We start from the raw sequence: 26,038 nt of genomic DNA, 5'->3' as shown, positions 1-26,038 counted from the left end.
CAAAACCCTAGGTTTTACTCTATTCCCATAATTTTCACTAATTTTTATGTGTTAATCTACCCAAAACTCAAGTATTAAACTCACATTAATTAGAAAACTTACTCACAAAATGCTAGGCGGAATCACCCCTCCAAGAGCTCCAAAATCGCCCAAGAAATGAGTGAAAATGAACAAAAAATGACCTAGAGCCCGGATAAATAAAGGCCACTGCCTTCTGCGATTTCCGCACTGTCGCGGTTCCTGGGCCGCACCTGCGACACTACTTCTGCGGAAGAGACTGCTTCTGCGGTCTGGGCCGCTTCTGCGGACAGGCCCACCACTTCTGCGGTTCCGCTTCTGCGGATTTAGGGCCGCATCTGCGGTCTTGGGCTGCCTGGCCTTGGGCCGCTTTTGCGGTCTCGCACCTGCGGTTTAGCAACCGCAAGTGCGGTTATGACAGCAACCACAGCTTCAGCCTTCCCAAAATTCCATTTTCAATCCGTTAACCACCCGGAATCCACCCGAGCCTCAAACCATATCAAACAACGCTAAAATCACGAATCGACCTCCAATCCAAGATTTATGAACTTTAGAATTTCAAACTTCTACTTCCGATGTTAAAACCCATCAAATCACGTCCGATTGACTTCAAATTTTACACGCAAGTCATACTCGACATTGCGACCTACTCCAACTTTCGAAATCGGATTCCGACCCCGATATCAAAAAGTCCACCTCCGGTCAAACTTCTCAAAAACCTTCAAATTTCTATCTTCAGCCAAATGGCTCAAAAATGCTCCACGGACATCCGAATTCACTTCCGATCACGCTCCCAACTCCAGAATCACCATACGGAGCTACTCCCAAACTCGGAAACCCAAACAGACATCGATAACACTGAAATGCACTTCAACTCAAACTTATGAAATTTCTTCCAAAATGCTAACTTCCACAATAGGCGCCAAAACGTTACCGGGTCACCCTAAACCCGATCCGGGTATACGCCCAAGTCCGAAATTATCATACGAACCTACTGGAACCTTCAGATCCTGATTCCGAGGTCGTTTACTCTGAAATCCAATCCTAGTTGATTCTTTCAACTTAAAGCTTCCGAAATGAGAATTCTCCTTCCGAATCAACCCCGAACTTCCCGAAATTCAATTCCGACCACGCGTACAAGTCGTAATACCTGAAATGGAGCTGCTCATGGCTTCAAACTGCTGAACGGCGTGCTAGAGCTCAAAACGACCGGTCGGGTTGTTACAAATGTCATCTTTTATAGGAATAATTGGCTTATTCTTTTGCTACATGGATTCGTGCAATTAAGCTGAATTCTATGGGAGAAGATTAAATAAGGAAAAATATTGTTGTCAAAAAAGGAAAAGCCTACAAAAAAAATGTTGGCGATGACGCTGGTGAGTAAGCTGAATTCTATGGGAGAAGACTAAACAAAGAAAAATATTGTTGCGAAAAAAGGAAAAGGCTACCAAAAAAAAGTTGAGCTATGTAGAAATCAAATCGACACAAAAGTACGGCCAAAAAGTAGGCGTCCAGAATTTGACCCAAAGTCAACTATGTAGCATTATGCCTAGTTTAAATGGAAAGAAAAATCAGTCTCAGGTAAATTACAATTATATCCTTAAATTATACAAATAATTAGCTTATAAAAGTCGATCAATGTTTCAAGGATATTTTAGTTGTTCAACATTTAGCCTAAATTATTCGTGCTTTTATAATATATATATATATATATATATATATGTGTGTGTGTGTGTGTGTGTGTGTGTGTGTGTGTGTGTGTGTGTGAAATGAAATATCGGTATAAACATAGATGTTCCCGTATCTGACGGTATTTCTATCATTAGCCCAATACTCTCTTAGTTACTTGTCAAAAGCAATCCTTATGACTTAAAAGTGAAAGCATCACCAATTCCGTGGTTTAAAGTTATCTACGAATGAGGATATAAATTAAAGATAAAAAGAAAATAATCACCAAATAGAATTCCTAAAATCTCTCTAAAATATAGATATTCACCATAAATTGTGATGACCCAAAAGGTCATCACTTGTTTTGGAAATAAATTCTGTGTTCCGAGGCCTTAAAACTTCCTTTTTGTCTCACCTCCATTTGCGTGCGCAGTCCGGACGTGTATCCGGAAAGCCATTATGTAAAAATCTGTGAAAAATGATGCGTTTTGCTTTTAAAATGAATTTAGGTTGACTTCGGTTAACATTTTGGATAAATGAACCCGGACCCGGATCCGGACCCGTGATTTGACGGTCCCGGAGGGTCTGTAGGAAAATATGGGACTTGGGCGTATGCGCGGAATCGAATTCCGAGGTCCCAAGCCCGAGAAATGAATTTTTGAAGAAAATTGTTTAACTGAAATTTTTAGAGTTTTTGGAAATTTGAATGTAATTAAATTCGATGGTATCAGGCCCATATTTTAGTTCCGCAGCCCAGTATAGGTCTTATATGTGATTTAAGTTGAGCCTGTAAAATTTGGTAAGAAACGGACTTGAAATGACGTAAATCAGACCATCGCTTGTTAAAATTTGAACTTAAGAGTTCATGAGATTTTTCTTTGATTTTGATGCTACATTCATAGTTATTGATGTTATTTTGATGATTTGACCGCAGGAGCAAGTCCGTATGATATTTTTGGACTTGCGTGCATGTTTGGTTTGGAGCCCCGAGGGCTCGGGTGAGTTTTTGATAGGCCACAGAGTGCATTTAGACTTAGAAAATAACTGTTGCAGGTTCAGAGAAGTTGCAGGTCTCTGAACCCGGCTTTGCGGTCCGCAGTGATTTCTCGCAACCGCGGTGGGGCTTCCGCGACCGCGGTGGGATTTATGCGGTCAGCGGTGAGCAAATGCAAAACTCATCATTTGGGTTGACAAATACCCCAGCAGCTTTCATGGATTTGATGAACTGAGTGTTCAGGCCTTATTTGGATTCCTTCGTGATTTTCTTCATTGACGATATTTTGATTTATTCCCGCCGCTGGGGGGAGCATGATCAGCATTTGAGAGTAGTTCTTCAGACTTTGAAAGATAGTCAGTTGTATGCTAAGTTTTCGAAATGTGAGTTCTGGTTGAGTTCAGTTGCATTCTTGGGTCACGTTGTTTCAGCAGAGGGTATTCAAGCGGATCCGAAGAAGATAGAGGCAGTCAAGAACTGGCCTAGACCCGCATCAGCTACAGAGATCCGGAGTTTCTTGGGTTTGGCAGGCTATTACCGTCGGTTTGTGGAGGGGTTTTCATCTATAGCATCCCCTATGACCAGGTTGACCCAGAAGGGTGCCCAGTTCAGGTGGTCGGACGAGTGTGAGGCGAGCTTTCAGAAGCTCAAGACAGCTTTGACTACGGCGCCAGTATTGGTTTTGCCCATGGGTTCAGGGCCATATACAGTTTATTGTGATGTATCTCGTATTGGACTTGGTGCGGTGTTGATGTAGGATGGCAAGGTCATTGCATATGCTTCACAGCAGTTGAAGATTCATGAGAAGAACTATCCAGTCAATGATTTGGAGTTAGCAGCCATTGTTCACGCACTGAAGATTTGGAGGCACTATCTGTACAGCATGTCATGTGAGGTTTTCACGGATCACAAGAGTCTACAGTATTTGTGCAAGCAGAAGGAGCTAAAATTGAGGCAGAGAAGGTGGTTGGAGCTGTTGAAAGACTATGATATCAGCATCTTATATCATCCGGGGAAGGCCAATGTGGTAGCCGATGCTTTGAGTAGAAAGTCAGCCAGTATGGGCAGTCTTGCGTATATTCCGGTCGGTGAGAGACCGCATGCTTTGGATGTTCAGGCTTTGGCCAATCAGTTCGTGAGGTTGGATGTCTTTGAGCCCAGCCGCGTGTTAGCTTACACAGTCGCTCGTTCTTCATTATTGGAGCGTATTCGAGATCGGCAGTATGATGATCCCCATTTGTGTGTTCTTAGGGACACAGTGCGGCACGGAGGTGCCAAACAGGTTACAGTTGGAGATGATGGAGTTTTGAGGCTGCAGGGTCGAGTTTGTGTGCCTAATGTGGATGGACTTTGAGAGTTTATTTTACACGAGGCCCATAGTTCCTGGTACTCTATTCATCCGGGCGCCGCTAAGATGTATCAGGATTTGCGGCATCATTATTGGTGGAGGAGGATGAAGAAGGATATTGTTGCGTCTGTAGCTCGGTGTTTGAATTGCCAGCAGGTAAAGTACGGGCATCAGAGACCTGGTGGTTTGTTCCAGAAGATTGAGATTCCTAAGTGGAAGTGGGAGCGTATCACTATGGACTTTGTTGTTGGACTGCCACGGACTCAGAGGAAGTTCGATGCAGTGTGGGTTATTGTCGATAGGCTGACCAAGTCAGCGCATTTCATTCCTGTAGCAGTCTCCTATTCTTCTGAGAGGTTAGCTGAGATCTATATCCGGGAGATTGTTCGCCTTCATGGTGTGCCCGTGTCTATCATTTCGGACCGAGGTACGCAGTTTACATCGCATTTCTGGAGGGCAGTTCAGCGTGAGTTGGGCACACGGGTTGAGTTGAGCACAACATTTCATCCTCAGAAGGACGGGCAGTCCGAGCGTACTATTCAGATTTTGGAGGATATGCTCCGAGCTTGTGTATTGACTTTGGAGGCTCGTGGGATCAGTTTTTGCCTTTAGCGGAGTTTGCTTACAACAACAGCTACCAGTCGAGCATTTAGATGGCTCCTTATGAGGCATTATATGGTAGGCGGTGTCGGTCGCCGGTTGGGTGGTTTGAGCCGGGAGAGGCTCGGTTGTTGGGTACGGATCTAGTACAGGATGCCTTGGACAAGGTCAGGATTATTCAGGATAGGCTTCGTACAGCTCAGTCCAGGCAAAAGAGTTATGCCGACCGTAAGGTTCGCGATGTGGCACTCATGGTCGGCGAGTGGGTGTTACTTCGGGTGTCGCCTATGAAGGGCGTGATGAGATTTGGGAAGAGGGGCAAGCTTAGCCCTAGATTCATTGGCCCGTTTGAGATTCTTGATCGAGTGGGAGAGGTGGCTTACAGACTTGCGTTGCCGCCGCGTTTATCAGCCGTGCACCCAGTGTTTCATGTGTCCATGCTTCGAAAGTATCACGACGATCCATCCCACGTGTTAGATTTCAGCACTGTCCAGTTGGACAAGGACTTGTCCTATGAGGAGGAGCCGGTAGCTATTCTAGACCGGCAGGTTCGTCAGTTGAGATCGAAGAGTTTTCCTTCTGTTCGTGTTCAGTGGAGAGGTCAGCCTGCTGAGGCATCGACCTGGGAGTCCGAGTCCAATATGCGGAGCCGATATCCCCATCTTTTCTCCGACTCAGGTACTTCCTTTTTATGCTCGTTCGAGGACGAACGGTTGTTTTAGAGGTGGAGGATGTGATAACCCAAAAGGTCATCACTTGTTTTGGAAATAAATTCTATGTTCCGAGGCCTTAGAACCTCCTTTTTATCTCACCACGATTTGCGTGCGCAGTCCGGGTGTGTATCCGGAAAGCCATTATGTGAAAATTTGTGAAAAATGATGAGTTTTGCTTTTAAAATGAATTTAGGTTGACTTCGCTCGACATTTTGGGTAAACGGACCCGGACCCGTGATTTGACGGTCCCGGAGGGTCAGTAGGAAAATATGGGACTTGGGCGTATGCCCGGAACCGAATTCCGAGGTCCCAAGCCTGAGAGATGAATTTTTGAAGAAAATTGTTTAACTGAAATTCTTAGAGTTTTTAGAAACTTGAATGTAATTGAATTTGATGGTATCGGACCCGTATTTTGGTTCCGGAGCCCGGCATAGGTCTTATATGTGATTTAAGTTGAGCCTGTAAAATTTGGTAACAAACGGACTTGAAATGACGTAAATCGGTCCATCGGTTGTTAAAATTTGAACTTAAGAGTTTATGAGATTTTTCTTTGATTTTGAATGCTACATTCATAGTTATTGATGTTATTTTGATGATTTGACCGCACAAGCAAGTCCGTATGATGTTTTTGGACTTGCGTGCATGTTTGGTTTGGAGCCCCGAGGGCTTGGGTGAGTTTTGGATAGGCCACGGAGTGCATCTAGACTTAGAAAATAACTGTTGCAGGTTCAGAGAAGTTGCAGGTCTCTGAACCCGGCTTTGCGGTCCGCAGTGATTTCTCGCGACCGCGGTGGGATTTATGCGGTCGGCGGTGAGCAAGGCCAAGCCTTCGCGGCTGCGCTCGATATTTTGCGATCCGCGGTGGAACTCTGCGGCCGCAATCCTTTTTATGTGGTCCGCAGTGAGGGTCTGAGAGGAGTATATAAACGGGACCTTTTAGTTATTTTTCCATTTTCAGAAACCTAAAACATAAGGGGCGATTTTTCAAACACTCTTTCTTCCCCAAAACACAAGTAAGTGATTTTAAACTCATTTCTTTCACTTCTTAACTTCTTTTTACAAGATTTCATCCTAGAATCTAGGGTTTTCATGGTGGAATTGGGAATTTTTCGGTAAAACCTAAGAATATTGAAATTTGGGGATTTAGACCTCAAATTGAGGTCGGATTCCAAAGCCAATTATATATCCGAGCTCGGGGGTGAATGGGTAATCGAGTTTTGGTCCGGATTTCGGGTTTGGACCAAGCGGGCCTAGGGTCGATTTTTAACTTCTTGGGGAAATCATTTGAAAACCCATTTTAAGCATTAGAGTTGATTCATTTAGCATTTATTAATAGTATTAATTAAATTATGGCTAGATACAAGCGAATTGGTGGTGGAAACAAGAGGTAAAGCAGTAGTTGAGGCTTGAATTGTGTTCGTGGTATCGAGGTAAGTGTTTGGTCTAACCTTAGCTTGAGGGATTACGAGTCTTGTCCTATTTGCTATGTGTTAGATGTTGAGTACGACGTATAGGCATGGTGACGAGTATCTATACGTTGGTGTCAAGCATGCCCGTGAGTCTTATACTATGAGTAATGTGGCTCCGTTTTGTATTGTTCATGCCTTATGTGAGAATTTCTATTGTTGAACGAGGCTTGTGGTAGTAATATTGGTAATTGAACCTTGATGAGTTGGCTCAAGTTGTAAAGTGATTTGTGGAAGAATTATTGGCAATTAAGCATTTTAGAGCATTGGCTCAAGTTGTGAATTGAGTTGTGAAGTAAATGTGAAAAAGAGAAGAGGATTATGATATTTTATCCCTTGCCGGGATGTTGTTTCTTTTAATGTTATCTCCCTCGCCGGGATGTTGTTGCTTTTAATGTTATCTCCTTTGCCGTGATGTTATTACTTTTGATATTGTTTCCCTTGCCGGGATATGATTGTTGGTATACTCTTGTTCCCTTGCCGGGATTCTTTTGTGATTGATGTTAATTTGAAATGGGATTGGGTTGCACGCCTACAACAGGATATATGAAATGGGATCGGGTTGCACGCCTGCAACAGGATATATGAAATGGGATCGGGTTGCACGCCTGCAACAGGATATATAAAATGGGAGCGGGTGGCACGCCGCCACGGTAATAAATGAAATGGGATCGGGTTGCACGCCTGCAACAAGATATTTGAAATGGGATCGGGTTGCACGCCTGCAACAAGAAAGAGATGAAAGTGAATACTGTGTTTGTTTCTCTTATTCTTGTTAGAATACTGTTTGTTTCTCTTATTCTTATTAGCAATTGAATTTTGGTGTCTTTACATTCCTCTCTGGTATTCTGTTGTTATCTGATACTCCCCGCAGCATGTTTTTCCCCTCCCATCTTAACTGTAAATGTCTGCCTTTATTTTTCCGCTGTATATGATTTAACTGCACAGGTTTATTTGGTAGTCTGGTCCTAGCCTCGTCACTACTTCGCCGAGGTTAGGCTAGGCACTTACCAACACATGGGGTCGGTTGTGCTGATACTACACTCTGCACTCTTTTGTGCAGATCCCAATACTGTAGCTTTCGAACCGCAGTGAGGTTGCTGCTTCCAGTTCATCAGGCGACCCGAAGTAGTCCTGCAGGCGTCCGCAGGCCTTCGCGTCTCCTTCTATCCTTTCATTCTGTTTCTTTTATGTATTTCAGAAACATCATTGTATTTATCTTTCGGACCCTTATTTGTAGTATTCTTAGACAGTCTGTGAAATTCTGACACGGGTAGTTTATGTTATGGATCGGTATTGGCATCATTGTTAAAATATTACATTTCAGTCTTCCGCTTATTAAATTCCGCTGTTTATATGATGTTGGTTCTTAATTGTTAAAGGATTAAAATGGGAAAAAGGTAAATAATACAAATGGTTGGCTTGCCTAACTTTCACTAGTAGGCGCCATCACGACTTCCGAGGGTGGAAAATTTGGGTCGTGACATAAATAAAACTCTATTTATAACACTCCCCCTTGAATGTCTATTTAACGGATAATTTGCCTCATTAAAATCTTAACTAAATAAAACCCCATGGGAAAAATTCTAGAGAAGGAAAAAGAGTACACATATCTAACAATACGCCTTTTGGTTGCCTCAGTAAAAACCTTGCAAGGAAAACCCAGTGGGACAAAATCTTGTAAGGAAAAAAGAGTGCAACGCGCATTAACTCCCCTGACGAGAGCATCAATTCACATCCTTGAGCCTTCGCATCCCAATCTTGTGCACTAGCTTCTTGAAGGTTGACATCGGTAGAGATTTGGTGAATAAACCACCCATATTAACTCCAATGAATATGTTGCACCTTGAAAATTCTCGCTATCACATTATCATGCTTATAGTTATAGCAAGATACAAATGTGCACAAATTGTACTTAGGATATGGAACTTCAGGATCAAGAATTGTATATGCTTTAAGCAATTTAAATCCTTTAGGAATTATCATATAAGTATAGTCATATGAGCCATTTAAATAGACTTTAGATGCGTATCAAGTTTTCATGTCATGCCAACATATAAAATACATGAAAGTGATTGCACACACCTATTGACTTTATACTTTCGAGTGTTTGAACTATATGTCCAAAACTACATGTCTTTCATATGAAACCAAATTCTACTTGAATTGTGTCTCTTCTATTTGGCCAATATTTTTGTGTCTGTATTCGACAGACTTGAGGTCCTTCTATAATTAGCGCTATGATAGATATCGTCTACAAACATTTTATATCGGTTCCAATATTTTTTATATAGATATAACATAGAGATATTTTCATTCATATATTCAGGTACCTGAATCTTTTCTGAGATTTTATGAAGTGTTATGTTATGTGATCTTCTAGATCACTTGCCTCCTTTATTATGATCATTTGCTCATCTTCTTTATCAAGAAGTTTATTTGAAACCGATCTGTCTATACGCTTTAAACGTACCATAGACTTTGTCCTTCTAGGACTTAATATGACCATTTGCAATGAGAATATAGTTACTTTATTTGGGTCAGCAAATGCGTCTGGCATGCTTTGCAATATATTGCAAATGAATTATCTTTTTATGAACTTCAAGTTCATATTATCTTATTCGAGGATCTAAATGTACAATTGATAATTCATTCCACGTAACTTTTTCTCAATTTTTTATCATGTCTCCCCCTCATGTTAGAAAAACTAACTTGTTTCCTCAACTTTGAGAACCCATCTTTGTGCGTTATGATGTTAATCAAAATATACACCGCACATCAATAATAATAAGATGAAATCATTTGGTTCCTGACCCTGAACCACTTGTGAGAGGAGAAAATATTATACTTTCGTATATAACGTATATCAAACTGATATAGATAACTTCATTCTCATAAGCAATAGTTTAGCTATTAAGTGGAGACACTCAATAAATTATTTTGCTAAACCAACTGTGATGTAAACCAACTTATCGAGATGAACTATCTTGAATAAAAATTCTGGAATATGCTCTAAATTAAATTATTGAGCAAGTTATCTGGCAAACACCATGTTGCATGTTAATAATAATCGCACATGTAACCATCTCATAGATGCATCTTATGTGGTACACATGGCAGGTGAGTGGGCCCATATTCACATTTGATATTTCCAGCATTCATGGGATTCAATCCCAATTTTAGTTGGTATATTAATTAATGAGAACAAGTAACATAAGAGAATTTGTAAAGAACTTTCTAGTTCTTTAATATTTACCCATGTAAATTCTCTTTTATTTTAGCACATCATACTTAAATTAACATGGCTAAACCAATTATGCCAACTGAATAAATTATCAATATTGATAAAGTTCAGATTTACACCATGACGTGTGCAATTATCAATAAACTCCAAGTTTATTATGATAAGGGTTTTTTTATATCAATAAATATCCACTTTATTGTGGTATTCTTTTATTTGTGTAGTACAAATTGGAGATAAAGCAGGTAATTTTCACATACATATTACCCCGCTACAAATTATAGTAATAGAAGATATTAAATCTGTCCTTTATTTATAGTCTCAATATATATATAACCAACCGCTTTCGCAAATACTTAAGAAACTCAATTAAGTTTCTTTGAGACTTACAACAACACAATGCCTTATTGATAATCAATTTTCTCCAAAATAGTATAATTGGCTCTTCCAGAGCTCTCAATTAATTTGGTACTACCACATATTCATCAACATCCATATGGTGAATATCTCTTTTAAAGAGAAAGTTATACCATTATGGTCATGGTCAGAATTCTATACAAGATATGTTCCTTGCATTACTATTGCCCTTTAATAATCACATTGCCAAAATATTTTGGCGTACAATAGGTATGGGACCAATGACCATTCATGCCATAATAATGACATTATTTTCTTATTTCTCCTCAAACCTCATTCTAGAGGTGAGTGTGATATATTCACTACCACTAGTACGTTCATATTCTTCCAAGAATGAATACGTATTCATAAATCACATGTTGTCACATTCACATCATGAATGGACCATAATCATCTATATGTGCTTTACAAAATCTCATGTCAAATCGATGACAAATATTACTTTCATAAATTGAAGGATTATTTTGAGAATCCTTATTGTTCTCATTACCACAATGGTGACGATTATAATTTCGTCTATTGCCACGTCCACATCCATTGCTACATTCATAGTAATAGTTTTGTCTTCTTTCAGACTTATCACATACTACTATCACATTCTCTTAAGAGAATGAGAATGAAGCAAATTCAATAGGACGGGTTTCCAATTCTTTGCCCATAATCATACATGAATTTGATCATGGCAAGGCATAGAAATTTTTCCACTTTGGGTGGTTACAATTTCTTTCAAACTCCATTAGAGTTCCAATCAAAATTTATTGTCTTTGCTTGTATTTAATGTCACGACCCGGATTTCCCACCCTCGGGAATCGTGATGGCGCCTGCTAGTCAAAGCTAGGCAAGCCAGTTATTCCAGTTATTTAACCATTTTCATTTTAAATCCCTTAAGAATTCCAAAACAACATAAAAAACAGCGAAAATAATAATAACAAAGAACACTGTGGTAGACGAAATATGATAATTTAGATTAATACAAACTGCGGAAGTCTAAGTACAACTCTACCCAGAATTTTGGTGTCACAATCTCACAGACTGTCTAAGAATACTACAAATAAGGTCTGAATAGAATTTCACGAATCTGTCTCGGAATAAGTAAAAACAGAAAGAAAATGGTAGAAGGAGACGCCAAGGCCTGCGGACGCCTGCAGGACTACCTCGGGTCGCCTAACGGTCTGGAAGCAGTGACCTCACTGTGGTCCAAAAGCTGCAGCACCGAGATCTGCACACAGTGCAGAGTGTAGTATCGGCACAATCGACCCCTTGTGCAGGTAAGTGCCTAGCCTAACCTCGGCAAAGTAGTGACGAGGCTAGGACCAGACTACCAAATAAACATGTGCAGTTAAATCATATACAGCGGAAAATAAAGGAAGATATTTACAGTTAAAGATGGGAGGGGAAAAGCATGCTGCGGGGAGTATCAGATAACAACAGAATACCATAAAGGAATGTAAAGAAACCAAAATTCAATTGCTAACAAGAATAAGAGAAACAAACACAGTATTCACTTTCATCTCTTTCTTGTTGCAGGCGTGCAACCCGATCCCATTTCAAATATTACCATGGCAGCGTGCCACCCGATCCCATTTCATATATCTTGTTGCAGGCGTGCAACTCGATCCCATTTCATATATCTTGTTGCAGGCGTGCAACCCGATCCCATTTCAAATATTATCGTGGCGGCGTGCCACCCGCTCCCATTTCATATATCTTGTTGCAGGCATGCAACTCGATCCCATTTCAAATATTACCGTGGCGGCGTGCCACCCGCTCCCATTTCATATATCTTGTTGCAGGCGCGCAACCCGATCCCATTTCAAATCAGCATCAATCATAAAAGAATCCCGGCAAGGGAAAAAGAGTATAACAACAACATTCCGGCAAGGGAACAAGAGTATAACAACAACATCCCGGCAGGGGAACAAGAGTATAACAACAACATCCTGGCAAGGGAGACAATATCGTAAACAATAACATCCCGACAAGGGAGACAATGTCATAACAATAACATCCCGGCAAGGGAGACAATATCATAAACCTTAACATCCCGGCAAGGGAACCAACAATGATAATCAACATATTAAGCATGAACAAATCACAACGGAGTCACAACAATTACAATACGAGACTCACGGGGATGCTTGACACCGACGTATAGATACTCGACACCATGCCTATATGTCGTACTCCACAATTAACACATAGCAAATAAGACACCACTCCTAATCCCTCAAGCTAAGGTTAGACCAAACACTTACCTCGATGCCACGAACACAATTCAAGCCTCAACTACCGCTTTACCTCTTGATTCCACCACCAATTCGCTTGTATCTAGCCACAAGTTACTTAACTATATCAATAAATGCTAAATGAATCAATTCTAATGCATGAAAATAGGTTTTCTAATGTTTTTCCCAAAAAGTCAAAAATCGACCCCGGGCCTACATGGTCAAAACCCGTGGTTTTAACCAAAACCCGATTACCCATTCACCCACGAACTCAAATATATAATTTATTTTGAAATCAGACCTCAAATCGAGGTCCAAATCCCCAAAATTTGAAAATCCTAAGTTCTACCCAAAACACCCAATTTCCCCCAAGAAAACTCTTGATTTTGAGTTGAAATCATGTAAAAAGATGTTAAAGATTAAAGAAAACGAGTTAGAAATGACTTACAATCGATTTGGAAGAGTAGTTGTCTTTGAAAAATCGCCCAAAGGTGTTTAGGTTTTGAAAAGGTTGTAAAAATGGTTGAAAATGCGTCAGAAATTCATTTTAGCAGGTATCTGATGTCGCAATTGCGACCAGGGTTCGCAATTGCGAACCTTTAAGAAACCTGCTTTCTCATATTTGCGATCAGGGGTTCGCATTTGCGAATCCTGAGGATTCCTAATCACTTCGCATTTGAGAAGCTGTCGTCGTATTTACGACATCGCAATTGCGATAAATACGTCGCATTTGCGACCAAGGCAGCCCAGGCCATCTTCGCATTTGCGATACAAATTTCACATTTTCGAGCTCGCTTTTGTGAGCCAGGCTTCGCAGTTGCGAAGCCTGCAGACCTGCAACATAACAGCAATTTTCTTAGTCCAAATTTCACTCTGTGGCATATCCAAAACTCACCCAAGCCCTTGGGGCTCCAAACCAAACATGCACGCAAGTCCAAAAACATCATACGGACTTGCTCGTGCGATCAAATCATCAAAAGAACATCAATAACTATGAACTCTTAAGTTCAAATTTTAACAACCGAAGGTCCCATTCACATAATATCAAGTCCGTTTCTTACCAAATTTTACAGGCTCGACTTAAATCCCATATAAGACCTGTACCGGGCTCCGGAACCAAATTACGGGCCCGATACCATCAGATTCGATTACATTCAAATTTCCAAAGACTCTAAAATTTTCAGTTAAAAAATTTTCTTCAAAAATTCATTTCTCGGGCTTGGGACCTCGGAATTCAATTCCGGGCGTACGCCCAAGTCCCATATTTTCCTACGGACCCTCCGGGACCGTCAAATCACGGGTGTGGGTCCGTTTACCCAAAATATTGACCGAACCTAAATTCATTTTAAAGGCAAAATTCATCATTTTTCACAGATTTTCACATAATGGCTTTCCGGATACACGCCCGGACTGCGCACGCAAATTGAGGTGAGACAAAAAGGAGTTTTTAAGGCCTCGGAACACAGAATTTATTTTCAAAACAAGTGATGACCTTTTGGGTCATCATATTCTCCACCTCTAACAACCGTTCGTCCTCGAACAGACATAAGAAGGAAGTACCTGAGTCTGAGAAAAGATGGGGATAACGGCTCCGCATATCGGACTCGGACTCCCAAGTCGATGCCTCAACAGGCTGACCTCCACTGAACGCGAACAGAAGGGAAACTCTTCGATCTTAACTTACGAACCTGCCGGTCTAGAATAGCTACCGGCTCCTCCTCGTAGGACAAGTCCTTGTCCAACTGGACAGTGCTGAAGTCTAACACGTGAGATGGATCGTTGTGATACTTTCGAAGCATGGACACATGTAACACTGGATGCACAGCTGATAAACTCGGCGGCAACGCAAGTCTGGAAGCCACCTCACCCACTCGATCAAGAATCTCAAACGGGCCAATGAATCTAGGGCTAAGCTTGCCCCTCTTCCCAAATCTCATCACGCCCTTCATAGGCGACACCCGAAGCAACACCCGCTCGCCAACCATGAATGCCACATCTCGAACCTTACGGTCGGCATAACCCTTTTGCCTGGACTGAGCTGTACGAAGCCTGAATAATCCTGACCTTGTCCAAGGCATCCTGTACTAGATCTATACCCAACAACCGAGCCTCTCCCGGCTCAAACCACCCAACCGGCGATCGACACCGCCTACCATATAAAGCCTCATAAGGAGCCATCTGAATGCTCGACTGGTAACTGTTGTTGTAGGCAAACTCTGCTAAAGGCAAAAACCGATCCCACGAGTCTCCAAAGTCAATGACACAAGCTCGGAGCATATCCTCCAAAATCTGAATAGTGCGCTCGAACTGCCCGTCCGTCTAGGGATGAAATGTTGTGCTCAACTCGACCCGTGTGCCCAACTCATGCTGAACTGCCCTCCAGAAATGCGAGGTAAACTGCGTACCTCGATCAGAAATGATAGACACGGGCACACCATGAAGACGAACAATCTCCCGGATATAGATCTCAGCTAACCTCTCAGAAGAATAGAAGACTGCCACAGGAATGAAATGCGCTGACTTGGTCAGCCTATCAACAATAACCCATACTGCATCAAACTTCCTCTGAGTATGTGGGAGTCCAACAACGAAGTCCATTGTGATACGCTCCCACTTCCACTCGGGAAGATCAATCCTCTGAAACAAACCACCAGGTCTCTGATGCTCGTACTTTACCTGCTGACAATTCAAACGCCGAGCCACATACGCAACAATATCCTTCTTCATCCTCCTCCACCAATAATGTTGCAGCAAATTCTGATACATCTTAGCGGCGCCCGGATGAATAGAGTACCGGGAACTATGGGCCTCCTCTAGAATCAACTCTCGAAGTCCATCCACATTAGGCACACAAATACGACCCTGCTTCCTCAAAACTCCATTATCCCCAACTGTGACCTGCTTGGCACCACCGTGCTGCACCGTGTCCTTTAGGACACACAAACGGGGATCATCATACTGCCGATCTCGAATACGCTCCAATAATGAAGAACGAGCGACTATGCAAGCTAACACACGGCTGGGCTCAGAGACATCCAATCTCACGAACTGATTTGCCAAAGCCTGAACATCCAAAGCAAGCGGTCTCTCACCGAGCGAAATATACGTAATACTGCACATACTGGCTGACTTTCTACTCAAAGCATCGGCCACCACATTGGCCTTCCCTGGATGGTATAACATGGTGATATCATAGTCCTTTAGTAGCTCCAAACACCTTCTCTGCCTCAAATTTAGCTCCTTCTGCTTGAACAAGTATTGCAAACCCTTGTGATCCGTGAACACCTCGCATGACACGCCATACAAATAATGCCTCCAAATATTTAACGCGTGAACAATGGCTGCTAACTCCAATTCATGAACCGGATAGTTCTTCTCATGAAATCTTCAACTGACGCGAAGCATAACCAATGACCTTGCCATCTTGCATCAACACCGCACCAAGTCCAATACAAGATGCATCACAATAAACTGTATATGACCCTGAACCTGTGGGCAAAACCAACACTGGCGCCGTAGTTAACGCTGTCTTGAGCTTCCGAAAGCTCGCCTCACACTCGTCCGACCACCTGAACTGGGCACCCTTCTGGTCAACCTGGTCATCGGGGCTGCAATAGATAAAAACCCCTCCATAAACAGATGGTAATAGCCTGCCAAACCCAAGAAACTCCGGATCTCTGTAGATGATGCGGATCTAGGCCAGTTCTTGACTGCCTCTATCTTCTTTGGATCTACCTGAATACCCTCTGCTGATACAACATGACCCAAGAATGCAACTGATCCCAACCAAAACTCGCACTTCGAAAACTTAGCATACAACTGACTATCTCTCAAAGTTTGAAGAACCACTCTTAGATGCTGCTCATGCTCCTCCCGGCTGCAGGGATAGATCAAAATATCATCAATGAAGACTATCATGAACGAGTCCAAGTAAGGCTTGAACACTCGGTTCATCAAATCCATAAAAGTCGCTGGGGCATTTGTCAACCCAAATGACATCACCAAGAACTCATAATGCTCGTACCGGGTGCGGAAAGCTGTCTTAGGGACATCGGATGCCCTATTCCTCAACTGATGGTAGCCAGATCTCAAGTCAATCTTCGAAAATACCTTGGCACCCTGAAGCTGATCAAACAAATCATCAGTCCTCGGCAATGGATACTTATTCTTGATTGTAACCTTGTTCAACTGCTGGTAATCTATACACATTCTCATCGATCCTTCCTTCTTCTTAACAAACAACAGCGGCGCACCCCAAGGAGAGACACTAGGTGTAATAAAGCCCTTATCAAGCAAGTCTTGCAACTGCTCCTTCAGTTCTTTCAACTCAGGCGAGGCCATACGATACGACGGAACAGAAATGGGCTGAGTGCCCGAAGCCAAATCAATGCAGAAGTCAATATCCCTGTCGGGTGGCATACCTGGTAGGTCTGAAGGGAAAACCTCAGGAAACTCACGAACAACAGGCACATAATCCATAGAAGGAACCTCAGCATTAGAATCACGAACTTATGCCAAATAGGCCAAACACCCCTTCTCAACCATACGTTGAGCCTTCATATACGAGATAACACTATGGGTAGAATGACCAGGAGTCCCTCTCCACTCTAAACGAGGCAACCCCGGCAAGGCTAAGGTCACAGTCTTGGTATGATAGTCCAAGATAGCGTGGTAAGGTGATAACCATTCCATCCCCAATATGACATCAAAATCAACCATGTCCAAAAGTAATAAGTCTACTCGGGTCTTAAGACCCCCAATCACCACTATACAAGAACGATGGACACGATCTACCACAATAGAATCACCCACCGGTGTAGACACATAAACAGGAGCACTCAAAGAATCACTAGGCATGAACAGATATGGTGTAAAATAAGATGACACATAGGAGTATGTAGACCCTGGATCAATTAGAACTGAAGCATCTCTACTACAAACCAGAACAGTACCTGTGATAACTGCATCAGAAGCCTCAGCCTCAGGCTTGGCTGGAAGAGCATAACATCGGGGCTGGGGCCCACCACTCTGAACTACATCCCTGGGACGGCCTCCTGCTGGCTGGCCTCCAACTCTAGCGGCCTGAGCTCTACCTCTAATACCTCTACCTCCACCTCTAGCACCCTTACCTCCATCTCTAGCTGGTTGAGCGAGCAGTGGAACACTCGGTGCCTGAACCATGGCACGGGAACCCTGGTGCTGAGAACTGCTCGGTGCTCGAGGGCAAAATCTAGCAATATGCCTCGTGTCGCCACAAGTAAAACAAGCCCTCGACTGCTGGGGCTGACGAACCTGAAAACTCTAAAGCGGAGGTGCACTGATAGGAGCTGGAGATGCACTATAGGACTGCTGATCAGAATACTGCATATGAGAACCACGGCCACCTGGGGCACCGTGAGAAGCCTGAAGTGCTAAATGAAACTGCCTGGGAGGATGGCCCCTACCAAAAGAATCCCTGCCTCCAGACGAGGCACCACTGAACCTACTAGAATGACGAGGTCTCTTGTCTGACCCCCGACCACCCCCTTGTGATAGAACCATCTCAACTCTCCTGGCCACATTGGCTGCCTCCTGAAAAGAAATCTCACTCCCCGTCTCCTTAGCCATCTGCAATCGAATAGGCTGAGTGAGCCCCTCAATGAACCTCCTCACTCTCTCTCTCTCTCTCTCTCTCTCAGTGGGAAGTATAAGAAGAGCATGACAGGCCAAGTCAATAAATCTGGTCTCGCACTGAGTAACAGTCATAGAACCCTACTGGAGACGCTCAAACTGCCTCTGATAGTTCTCCCTCTAAGTGATAGGAAGAAACTTCTCCAAAAATAGTTGAGAAAACTGATCCCAAGTCAAAGCTGGTGACCCAACTGGTCTAGCCAAACAATAATCTCTCCACCAAGTCTTGGCGGATCCAGATAAGCGAAAAGCAGCAAAGTCGACCCCATTGGTCTCCACTATCCCCATGTTCCGAAGAACCTCATGACAGCTGTCCAAATAATCCTGGGGATCCTCAAAAGTTGTACCGCCATAAGTAGTAGTGAAGAGCTTGGTAAAACCTATCCAACCTCCACAAAGCCTCCGAAGATGTAGTTGATCCATCACCGTCTGTGGTGCCGCTCGGCTGAAGAAGCGGCACGTGACCTCGCCATCCGCGAAAGAACAAGAGTAGAGGGTTCAATTTAGCATTGAGAGAACAAAATCGCACGATAGGAAAGAATAGATGTGAAGTTGTTCCTAACTTTGTAGCCTCTAGGAGATAAATACAGACGTCTCCATACCGATCCCTCAGACTCTACTAAGCTTGTCCGTGAATTGTGAGACCTAAGTAACCTAGAGCTCTGATACCAAATTGTCACGACCCGGATTTTCCACCCTCGGGAGTCGTGATGGTGCCTACTAGTGAAAGCTAGGAAAGCCAGTTATTTAACCATTTTCATTTTAAATCCCTTAACAATTCCAAAACAACATAATAAAAACAACGCAAATAATAATAACAAAGAACAGTGCGATAGACGAAATATGATAATTTAGATTAATACAAACTGCAGAAGTCTAAGTACAACTCTACCCAGAATTGGTGTCACAATCTCACAGACTGTCTAAGAATACTACAAATAAGGTCTGAATAGAATTTCATGAATCTATCTCGGAATAAGTAAAAACAGAAAGAAAATGGTAGAAGGAGACGCCAAGGCATGCGGACGCCTGCAGGGCTACCTCGGGTCGCCTAACGGTCTGGAAGCAGCAAGCTCACCGTGGTCCAAAAGCTGCAGCACCAGGATCTGCACACAGTGCAGAGTGTAGTATAAGCACAACCGACCCCATGTGCTGGTAAGTGCCTAGCCTAACCTCGACGAAGTAGTGACGAGGCTAGGACCAGACTACCAAATAAACATGTGCAGTGAAATCAAATACAGCGGAAAATAAAGGCAGATATTTACAGTTAAAGATGGGAGGGAAAAAGCATGCTGCGGGGAGTATCAGATAACAACAGAATACCAAAAAGGAATGTAAAGAAACCAAAATTCAATTGCTAACAAGAATAAGAGAAACAAACACAGTATTTACTTTCATCTCTTTCTTGTTGCAGGTGTGCAACCCGATCTCATTTCAAATATTACCATAGCGGCGTGCCACCCGATCCCATTTCATATATCTTGTTGCAGGCGTGCAACCCGATCCCATTTCAAATATTACCGTGGCGGCGTGCCATCCGCTCCCATTTCATATATCTTGTTGCAAGTGTGCAACCCGATCCCATTTCAAATCAACATCAATCATAAAAGAATCCCGGCAAGGGAACAAGAGTATAACAACAATATCCCGGCAAGGGAACAAAAGTATAACAACAACATCCCGGCAAGGGAGACAATACCGTAAACAATAACATCCCGGCAAGGGAGAGAATATCATAACAATAACATCCCAGCAAGGGATACAATATCATAAACCTTAACATCCCGGTAAGGGAACCAACAATGATAATCAACATATTAAGCATGAACAAATAACAACGGAATCACAACAATTACAATGCGACTCTCGGGCATGTTTGGCACCAACGTATAGATACTCGTCACCATGCCTATACGTCGTACTCCACAATTAACATATAGCAAATAAGACAACACTCCTAATCCCTCAAGCTAAGGTTAGACCAAACACTTACCCCGATGCCACGAACACAATTCAAGCCTCAACTACCGCTTTACTTCTTGATTCCACCACCAATTCACTTGTATCTAGCTTCAAGTTACTTAAATATATCAATAAATGCTAAATGAATCAATTCTAATGCATGAAAATAGGTTTTCTAAAATTTTTCCCAAAAAGTCAAAAATCAACCCCGGGCCCACATGGTCAAAACCCGAGGTTCGAACCAAAACCGGATTACCCATTCACCCACGAACTCAAATATATAATTTATTTTGAAATCGGACCTCAAATAGAGGTCCAAATCCCCAAAATTCGAAAATCCTAAGTTCTACCCAAAACACCCAATTTCCCCCATGAAAACCCTTGATTTTTAGTTGAAATCAAGTAAAAAGATGTTAAAGATTAAAGAAAACGAGTCAGAAATGACTTACCATCGTTTTGGAAGAGTAGTTGTCTTTGAAAAATCGCCCAAAGGTGTTTAGGTTTTGAAAAGGTTGTGAAAATGGTTGAAAATGCGTCTGAAATTCATTTTAGCAGGTCTCTGATGTCGCAATTGCGACCAGGGTTCGCAATTGCGAACCCTTAAGAAACCTGCTTTCTTCGCATTTGCGATCAGGGGTTTGCATTTGCGAACCCTGAGGATTCCTCATCACTTCGCATTTGCGAAGCTGCCGTCGCATTTGCGACATCGCAATTGCGATAAATACGTCGCATTTGCGACCAAGGCAGCCCAGGCCATCTTCGCATTTGCGATACAAATTTTGCTTTTGCGAGCCAGGCTTCGCAATTGCGAAGCCTGCAGACCTGCAACACAACAACAATTTCCTATGTCCAAATTTCACTCTGTGGCCTATCCAAAACTCACCCGAGCCCTCAGGGCTCCAAACCAAACATGCACGCAAGTCTAAAAATATCATACGGACTTGCTCGTGCGATCTAATCATCAAAATAACATCAATAACTATGAATTTAGCATTAAAATCGAAGAAAAATCTCATGAACTCTCAAGTTCAAATTTTAACAATTTCGAAGGTCCCATTCACATCATATCAAGTCCGTTTCTTACCAAATTTTACAGGCTCGACTTAAATCCCGTATAAGACCTGTACTGGGCTCTGGAACCAAAAATACGGGCCTGATACCATCAGATTAGATTACATTTAAATTTTCAAAAACTCTAAAATTTTCAGTTAAACAATTTTCTTCAAAAATTCATTTCTCGGGTTTGGGACCTCGGAATTCGATTCCGGGCATACGCCCAAGTCCCATATTTTCCTACGGACCCTGCGGGACCGTCAAATCACGGGTCCAGGTCCGTTTACCCAAAATGGTGAGCGAAGTCAACCTAAATTCATTTTAAAGGCAAATTTCATCATTTTTCACAGATTTTCACATAATGGCTTTCCGGATACACGCCCGGACTGCACACGGAAATCGAGGTGAGACAAAAAGGAGGTTTCAAGGCCTCGGAAAAAAAAATTTTATTTTCAAAACAAGTGATGACCTTTTGGGTCATCACATTTAAAATTAAATTATAGAATGTCAAGAATTTAAAAGAGAAAAATAAAGTAAAATACTTACCTTAAATCTAGAATTTAATCATGAAGGAAGTTCATGACAATTGATAATCGTTATGCTCAATCCCAAAGCTTCTAGCCAATTGGTTAGAGTCACGTACTGATAACGTGTTATAAAACAATAAAAGAAGAAAAGCGTATTCCAGAGAAAAGTAGAGAGAGAGAATTCTTATTGCTTTTGGGATCAATTACAATGGAATAGGACCCGTCTATTTATAAGAAAAGAGTGACTTAGCCACCAAGTAAAATCCCTAAAATCTCTTCAAGTATAGACATTCACCTTAAATAAAACTCTATTTATAACAAATCCATGCTTTTCCCCGTGAATCTCCAATTTTCCAAAGAGAAGAGGTAAAGAAGGATTACATTCACATGTATCTTGAATAAAAAGAAAGTGAAAAAAATAACAAGAAATTAAGGTTTATGTTAGAGATGGATAAATCCTTAAAATTAACTTGCTGAATTTCTAATGATCGCTTGTGGAATATGCCCCTTCAATTGACATTTTTTGTTTTTAATCTTAATAACGCTTTCACGTGAAATTGACATAGAAAGGGATATGTAATCCGCGTATATTCTCAATCAATCAAATCACGAGTGACAAAACTTATAGTACATACTTCGCTATAATAGTCATCATTTATAACGAACACTTTACTATAATAATTAAATTTTTCTTGGAATCAACTTTTTATTATATATTATATATTATATTTTATATAATAACATTTTATTACGACAGCCAAAGGATAACAAAACAGATAAAGCTGTTATAATGAGGTTTGACTGACAATTACCTAGTCTTCAAGATTGTTAAGGACATCTATGTGTAAGGCTCCTATAGAATGTATGGGTAAATTTTCAAGTGATAAATAAATGAATGAGAACAGAAAGAGCAGTTCCTTGATATTTAATTGTTGTGGCAGATATAATTGACAATGAAAACCAAGCAAAAGAACAAGAAAATTGCATTTTTTTTCCTTTGGGATGACAGTAAGTCAATAGGAGTCTAATTCTCGAAAATTCGACTATATTATTTTAGTTTCCACTTCTGATCACAGATTAGCTAGGGAAACCATCAATTGCTCCTTCCTTTTGCGAAGAAACTGTGGATTTTGTACTCCATCCGTATTAATTTATACGTGTATACGGGTAAAATCGGGGATAATGCATACCCCGATTTTTCGGTGAAGAAGACGGAAGAAGCGCACGTAAGCACGAGGTTGAAATCGAGGCTGGGAGCCTTTCGTATCGAGACCCATGAAAGGTGAACGATGTGATCATCGTCGGGCGTGATAAAGGAACGCTCCTCGGACCCAAAACGAGTTCTAAGACCTAGGAAAACATGGCAAACGGTTACGCATGACTAAAAGAGGGCCGTGATATCAGTACCTAACCGGATATCACGGCGTAGATCTCGTCTGATGTCGGTTACGGATCAGTAATTAACAAGAAAGGAGAATTTTTACCCTTTTTAGACTTGTACTAGGGATGAAATTCTCCTACTATATAAAGGAGAAATTTTTCTTTGATAACACACATTGTACCTCGCAAATCAAGGCAATACAAATTTATTCTCTGTTTTCTAGATATTGCAAAATCTCTTACTTAATTGTTTTGTTCTTCATTCGCAATTGGGTTCGAACCAAGGGACCGATCAAGGGCAAACTATTGTTCAACATAGATTTGGGTTAGGCCATAACATTGCGTCTGGTTTGGTCATTTATTTTGTCTTCAAATCGTTTATCCAATATTCTCGATTTTTGTGTTGAATCATTCCACATATCCTTAAAATCGCGTATAAATTTAGTTGTTATCCGTTTTAAGGGTAAACATCTTGGCGCCCACCGTGGGGCTAAGGATAATAGTGGTGATTTGATACAAATCTCCATAACACACTCTATTTTATGCTTGTTCTTTAAGTCTTAATTTCAGGTCAGTTTAAAAATATCAAATTCTCAGTCTGCCCACTTGAACATTGATGTTGAGTCTGGCCATCATGGCGAAAATAATAATCTGGTGCCAATAACGAGGTACCTCCTACTGATCCTAACGGAGTCCCAGTTGCCGATCTGGTCGATGCTAACTCACATGTGGCCATCGACGTCAATCTGCCAACTGATCCCGAAAATAGTGTTCGCGGGGGACCCCGACCAATAACTCGAGAAGCGCCCGAAGGCGAAGGCGATGGGGTAAGCCTACGGTTAATATTTGAAATGTTGCAGGCTCAATAGGTGGCGATAACTCAGCTATAGAATCAAAGCCACGCCCCCAGCAGGATTGAGCCCGAACAATCCCGGGAAAACATCCAAAGAAATAAACAGATCACCGAGATACTGGGTGAAGCTGAGCCCGGGATCAATCCCGAAATAATGAAAATGCTTGAAGCATTAACGAAGAGGGTGGAGTCAGGTGAAAAGAAAATTGAGGCCAATAACAAGAAGGTGGAAACATACAATTTTAGGGTCGATCAAATCCTGGGAGTATGCCCCATATGGAAATGGCCGGATTCCAAGAAGTTTATCTAGAAGCCTTTTCCTCCGAGCGCGACACTGAAGCCGATCCCAACGATGTTTCGTATGCCTGATATCCAAAAATATAATGGAATCACGGATCCAAATAAGCATGTGACCTCCTATACATGTGCAATCAAAGGGAATGACTTGGAAGATGATGAAATCGAGTCGGTGTTACTGAAGAAGTTTGGGGAGACCTTGTCCAAAGTTGTGATGATATGGTATCACAACTTACCTCCAAATTCCATTGACTCGTTTGCCATGCTTACAGATGCTTTCGTGAAAGCCCATGACGGGGCCATCAAGGTCGAGACCCGAAAGTCGGACCTTTTCAAGGTTAAACAAAAAGACAACGAGATGCCCATAGAGTTCGTGTCGAGGTTCCAGATGAAGCGAATGGACCTGCCTCCGGTTGTAGATGACTGGGTCGTTCAGGCATTCACTCAGGGGCCTAAACCCCGAAGCTCATTTGCGTCACAGCAGCTGAAAAAAAATTGGTAGAGTACCTGGCGATAACTTGGGCTGACGTCCACAACAAGTACCAGTCGAAGATCAGAGTCGAGGACGACCAACTCGGTGGCCTTTCTGGGTCTGTTTATCCCATCAGGGCCGACGACAGGTCTAAGAGAGCCATCAATCATGAGCCAAGACTGGTTCGGGATCGGTACCAACCATACAACGCGGACCGAAGGGGAAATGGGTCCGGGCGTCACCCCACTAGGAACGAGAAGAAAAGCGACCGAGGACCCAGTAGCCGAGGTCTGATAACTAAAAATGGTTTCGACATGCTTCTGGGGGGCAGGGACACACCAAGATTATCAGAGTATAACTTCAACGTTGATGCTCCCAGCATCGTGTCAGCCATCGGCCGCATCAAAGAGACCAAGCGGCCTCGACCATTGCAGTCCGATCCTACCCAAAGAGATCCTAACTTGATGTGTAAGTATCACGGCACTCATGGTCACAAGACCGAATATTGCCGACAATTGAGAGAAGAAGTTGTCCGGTTGTTCAACAACGGGCACCTTCGGGAATTTCTGAGTGATCGAGCCAAAAACCCCTTCAAGAACAGGGACGCCAACAAACAGGTCGAACAAGAGGAGCCTCAACATGTCATCAACATGATCATCGGAGGGGTCGATGTCCCCCAAGGGCCAATGATAAAATGCACTAAAGTATCTATCACAAGGGAAAAGCGCACCCGAGATTATGTCCCGGAGGGAACCATTTCGTTCAGGAAAGAGGATGCCGAGGGCATCGTGCAACCTCACAATGATGTGCTGGTAATATTCGTACTTATCAATAAATCTTGAGTTAAAGGTGTGTTGATTGATCCAGGTAGCTCGGCCAACATCATCAGATCGAGGGTCGTAGAGCAATTGGGTTACATAACCAAATAGTGCCTGCAGTCCGGGTGTTGAACAGGTTTAACATGGCGTGCGAAACTACTAAAGGGGAGATAACCCTGCCAGTGAACACTGCTGGGACGATCCAAGAAACAAAGTTCTATGTGATCGAAGGTTACATGAGGTAAACGCCCTATTCGGAAGGCCGTGGGTTCACAACATAAAGGCGGTACCCTCAGCCTTATACCAAGCGCTGAAA

The 26,038-nt window shown here is 42.3% G+C and overlaps 1 pseudogene; it reads left to right on the top strand.

The window, feature by feature from the left end:
- The window catches only part of LOC109232690, a 47,855-nt pseudogene extending 22,109 nt beyond the window's left edge, over window positions 1-25,746 (top strand).

Source organism: Nicotiana attenuata, chromosome 9, assembly GCF_001879085.1.
Source record: "Nicotiana attenuata strain UT chromosome 9, NIATTr2, whole genome shotgun sequence".
NCBI lineage: Eukaryota > Viridiplantae > Streptophyta > Magnoliopsida > Solanales > Solanaceae > Nicotiana > Nicotiana attenuata.
Note: the sequence above shows the minus strand (reverse complement) of the source record. Positions and strands in the feature narration are given on the sequence as shown.